We start from the raw sequence: 6,000 nt of genomic DNA on the forward strand, positions 1-6,000 counted from the left end.
TCAGCTGAAATGTCATTTTTTTTTAGTAAAGACTTCCTGGAGTTTTCTTGCAGTAGTAATTGTTCTCAATGTATTTTGTACATATCAGTATTCTAGTGTTTATAGCACATCTTGAATCTTTGTTTATGAAACTGTCATCTTTAGTAAAATGTGAGCTCTGCTAGGATTGAAACTACATATTATTTTTTCTATCTGCAGTGCTACTTACAGTAACAGGAGGATGGTAGGCAATTAGTACATATTTTGAAAATGAAATTAATGAATCAGTATGTGGTTGGTTGGGCAAAGTTTTTTCTCCTGGATGGTAACCCTTTTTGTTTTTGTTCTTTCAGTCATTTAATGAATAATAATAACAGTGTGCCAGACTCTGTTCTAAGCCTTTTATGCATATTAACAGCTTTGATCCTCATAATTATCCTATGAGTTAGTAATATTACTATTCTCCCCTTTACTGATGAGAAAACATAGTAAACCATAAGTTTATATTTTTTCCAATCTGCATTCATTCAACACATGTGTTTTGACTGCCTACTTTTTGCCAGGTAATATTTTAGGTGCTAGTGAGTACAGTAGCAAACAAAGTCCCTGCTCAGAAGACAAACAGAAACGAGTAAGTACATACGCAATATATAAGTTGTTAATATTTAAAATACCTGAAGAACTCCTACAACTGAACTAAAAATAAATAACCTGATATATAAATGGCCAATAAGCATATGAAAATATGTTCAACATCACTAAACTTTAGAGAAATGCAAATTGAAGCCAAATGAGGCATTATCTTGCACACAGTAAGATAGTTACATCAAAACAAAACAAAAACAACAACCCAGAAAATAACAACTGTTGGTGAGGATGTGGAGAAATTCAAACCCTTGTCCACTGTTGCTGAGATTATAAAATGGAAAATTGCTATGGAAATCAGCATGGCAGTTTTTTAAAAAATTGAAAATAGAACTATCATATAATCCAGTAATCCAAATTCTAGGTAACTCCAAAGTAATAGAAAGCAGAATCTTGAAGAGATATTTATAAACTCATGTTCCTAACAGCATTATTCACAATGTGAAGAGGTGGAAGCAACACAAATATTGATCTTTGGATGAATGGATAAACAAAATATGGTATATATACACACTGGAATATTATTCTGCTTTTAATAGGAAGGAAGTACTGTCACATGTGACAAGAAGAATGAATCTTGAGGACAATGCTAAATAAAGTAAGCTAGTTACAAAAAAATACTTTATGATTCCATATGTGTGTGTGTACACACACACACACACACACACACACACATAGTATGTAAAGTGGTCAAATTCATAGAAAAAAAGTACAATGGTGGTTACCAATGGCTGTGGGGAGGAAAAATAGAAAGTTGTTATTTAAAGGGTATAGAGTTTGGTTTGCAAGATAGAGAAGTTCTAGAAATCTATTGAGAATATTTTTAACCCTACTGGTTATATAGTAAATTTCATTTTATATTGTTTTTCAACAAAAAAATTTAAAAAATTTAAAATGTAAAAACCAAACCAACCAAACCAAACAACCCCTATCTTCCTTTGGGAAGTATATTTTTGATATAGAGAAACACCTTGTGCTAAGAGTACCACCTTGAGTAGTGCAGGGAGACCACATGTAGTTTTTTCTTAATTGTAAGAAAACCTTCTCTTCCTTTATTAAAGGAAAAAATGTATCTGTCTTTGAGATAGAATATATATTTTTAAAAAGGCCTGATTTCCTATAGCTTATGTAGAGGTAGAGGAGATACTAGGGAGTCTGGTATGGATTCAGATGCTTGGATTAGCAAGTAAAATGCAAACAAACAAAAACAGTTATAAAACAATATCAGTTGCTAATGACATCAAGAAAAGAAAGGAAGATATATGAGACATATTTTCATACTCTTAAAAACTTTATAATGCAATTTTTATAATTGTCAAAATTATAACAGTCATATCTTCCAAAAGTAAATTTTCTTGATTTATGTAATTGATTCAGTTGATGATTAAAGAGATATTTTTCCTATTATTCACTCTTTGTCTTTGATACAACCCAGTCTAACACATCTTTAAAAAATATTGTTATAAACCTCACCCTATTAAATCAGAAAAGAAGCACATATTTATTGCAGAAAAATCAGAGAGTTCAAACTAACAGAAAGAAGACAATTAAAATATCACCATCGCAGTATCACCTATTGGGTGAAAAATAATGTTATTGCTTTGTTCTGTTACCTTCCAGACCTTCTTTTGTTATGTTAATGGACATATGTGGTTTTTATATGAATGCAAATGTACCTTATATGATTTTGTAATCTACCTTTTTAAAACTTAATATATCATTGACCATCTTGAGTCTTTGCAGTTCTTTCAGTAGAAGCTACGAGCCTTCTTTGCTAAGCAAGTGTAGACGAACACTGTAATTGTGATATTTAGACATCTTAAATTAATCTGTTAACATAATTCATTCACTGAAAACTTGACCATAGTGAAGTTTAATCTTAATAATTTCAAAAGTTTCTGGCAAGAACGCATAAAGTGTTTGTGGTCCTATAAGATCTGGTATTTCTCATTTCTTTTCTATGCTAGGAAGCATTTCACTAATTTGGGCTCTGATATGGAAATTTCTGAGAAGTTGTTGCAGTTTTACTGCTCCACACAATCCATGTATATCTCATCAGATCACACTACACAATCTTGTTGGGAAAAAGGATGATGGGGAAAGACCAAAAGGGCTAGGCCGAAAGATAAAACCACCGAATAGCTTTACAGAGATGTCAGTCGAGCACACACATAGGAGCATTAGGCAATGGAAGTGACATTCCAGACATGTCTTTTTCCCCCCTCTACACACTAAAAATGCTTATATTAATTGACAGCAAATAAAAGGTGAAAGAATACAATGCATAGTAACTCACGTTAAAGCTTACAGGTAAAAGACTGAATTCTTGTGTGAAATAAATGGCTTTCCACTTAATAAACTGGAGTTGTTCCAAGGACATCTTTTCATTTATGGAGCAGGTGCAGATGAAGTTTTGAGAAACTTGTGCAGTATTTTTTAAAATAAAACATTTAATTAACAAGCTTGAAAACAGTGAAGCACTTGAAGTGGGAATAAAACAATTGTTTTATATCAAACAGTGCAAATCCAATTTGTGAATATAACTGTATTGAAAAGCTTTAAAATATTAATAAATTGCTGTGGGCTTTAAAAAGAAGTTTTAATTTTCTTTCAAGGTTTTCCCTTGAGACAAGTCCTGAACCAGAAAAGATGTTCAAATGAATGCAAAAAAAGTATATTCTTTTTGAAGGTCCAAAGCTTATTTAAAAGAAACAAGATGAAAAGGAGTTCGAATATTTATAAGCACTAAAAAATAAATCAAATGAAAACACATCTCTATATGTGGATTTTTTTTTGTTAAGTTTGTTTGGAATTGCAGTTGCTATCATGACTCCTTAATAACTTGTTCTTAGGGTTTAAACACAATGGAGCTGAAAAAATAATACGATATTAACGGTACATGTTGTTTCCCAAGGGACTAAGCCATAAGGAGATCTGTAAAAGTTATGTAATAAAATAATCTTGAGAAAGATACCATTTCAATATAAGAAAACTTCAGTTAGAGGTTTGAAAGCCCTTTACATTAAAATTTCCATAAAGTAATCCTTTCTTATTCCAGCCTTTTCTGTCAAAGGCTTTGGTAACAGCGTTTGCTGTTGGTCATATCAGATCTTGCTTTAAGCCACAGTGTTTGCTGGGGTCTCAGGTATTGGTTCTTCAGTGACTGGTCAGGTTAGGTGCCCTGCAAAGCAAGCTGGGTAAATCTTCATGACAGCCAGGCCTTCAGACAGTGTCCAGAATTGACAGGCCTCCAGTCCTCCTTTCCTTTGCATCTCCTGTTTAGAAAAATACAGCAGATAAAAATCACTAATCAGCTTCTGAGATAGTCTGCCTGCACTGTGGGGACCTAATGAAATTAAAGAAAAACTTGACTCCTTTCTCCATCCTGACAAGGGAGACATGATCCAGAAGTTCCCCGGAAAAAAATTACAGGTACATAGGATGATGTTTCCCAAGGCATCCATAGAAAAAGGCAGAACAGTGGTCACTATCAATAGCTATTCTCACTTCTTATATTACCAAATAGGTAAAAAACAGATGATGGTTGAATAAGAGATGATACTCCAATTCACGTTTTATGAAAATGAAGAATCTTGATTCCAAATGTTTAATTTTCTGTGTCTTGAAATGATAATACCTGGGCTCTGGATATATTAATTTGTTCTAAATTATGATAGTTAATGCTCACACTTAAAAAAAGTGCTCCATTTTCTCAAATGCATGCTGCTATTATTCCTCTAAACAAATTCTTTATTAAGTTGCTCAGTTTCACTTCCTTTGTATTTCACATGGGGTTTAAGTCTTTTGATCTTTTTGTAGCCTTTTGCCTTCTGATCCCTTGATTCTCTTCATTCGACTTGTTTGCTTAATTATTTAGCCTTCTTAATTCTCATCCTGTACCTCTACTCCCGGTCAACCTTTCATCTTTTTAGGTGTCCTAGCAAATCCTATTCTTCTCACTAAACCTTCATCATATGAAACCTCTTATAAATTGAATAAGACTACAGAGATTAAAGATGATTTCTACTTATCTAAAAAAAATCACAATATTTGTTTTTCCTTTTGATATATCATCATGGGTAATGTAATGCGAAGATTGTCATTGTTCATGGTTTCATGTATTACTGTTAAGGCATTGCTAGGATATTATTCACCATGTTGAAGAACTATAGAGAATTTAAAAAATTGTAGCAACTCCTAATCGGAAATTAAGAGGGAGACTTTATAAGTCAGTCTCCTCACGGACCCTCCATCGGCAGAACTTTACCAATATTTGAGAATTTGATAGAGGTCTATATGTGATCTGGCTAAACTTCTCTAGTCCAAGTCTCTACTAAAGAGGACGATATTGAGAGATAGAGGAGAGCAGCACTTTGGTCAAGCACATATGTATGTGAATACTGGAAAAGAATTTTGACAGCGATAATAGGATACTGTAGTAAATATATGTAACCTTGATGAATTACTTAACCTCTCTAAGTCCCAGTCTCTTTACTTACAAAACGGGAAGGGTGATGATAGTGTCTACCTCATAAAATTACTGTAGGAATTAAATGAGTTATTAGGTATTAGTGAAATATTTAGGTAAATGGAACTTATTGTTAAATAGTAAAACATTTACAAGATTTATCATTATATCTTCTTAAACACAGTAGGCAAAAAAGATTTTTTTTCCTTTTTTGTGGTTAAGAGTTATAACACATAAATAACTGTGATACCTTTAAGTATCTCTGAAATAGATGGGAATATATACTGATACTACTTTAAATGTCTCCAGGTAACTACTTTGTTGATTTTTTAAAAAAACCTCTCTCTAGTTGTGGATGTTATTTTTGGTTGCTGTCAGTCAGTATTCTCTTGCTGCTTCTGACACGCTGCTCTATGTTGCATATCATTCACTCCCTCCATAGACCAGTCCTAAGAGACAAACAGATAATTTAAAATCTTTTAGTAGTCACAATAAACAAAGCAAAAAGAATCAAGTGAAATAATCTTTATTTAACCCCAATGTATTAAAAATATTATCATTTCAACATATAATCAATATACAAATATTATGATTTATTTTACATTCATTTTTTTCATACTGAATCTTTGAAATCTGGTGTGTATTTTACTCTTTAAACATATCTTAATCTAATGCTAAATTTTTGAAAGATACTTGTTCTGTACTTAGATTTTATAAGTTTACAGTTGAAAAAGTAGACCCACATGTGCAAGTACAAGTTATTTTAAACATGTTTAAAAGTTTCCCAAAGAGAAATTATCAGTTTCAAAATTAAACTGAATTAAAATTAAATAAATTAAAAATTCAATTCCTCAGTTGCACTAGCCACATTTCAAGTGTTTAGTAGCCACATTTGGTTGTGACCACTA

This window comes from Rousettus aegyptiacus, unplaced genomic scaffold (genome assembly GCF_014176215.1).
Source record: "Rousettus aegyptiacus isolate mRouAeg1 unplaced genomic scaffold, mRouAeg1.p scaffold_m13_p_1, whole genome shotgun sequence".
In the NCBI taxonomy this organism is placed as follows: Eukaryota; Metazoa; Chordata; class Mammalia; order Chiroptera; family Pteropodidae; genus Rousettus; species Rousettus aegyptiacus.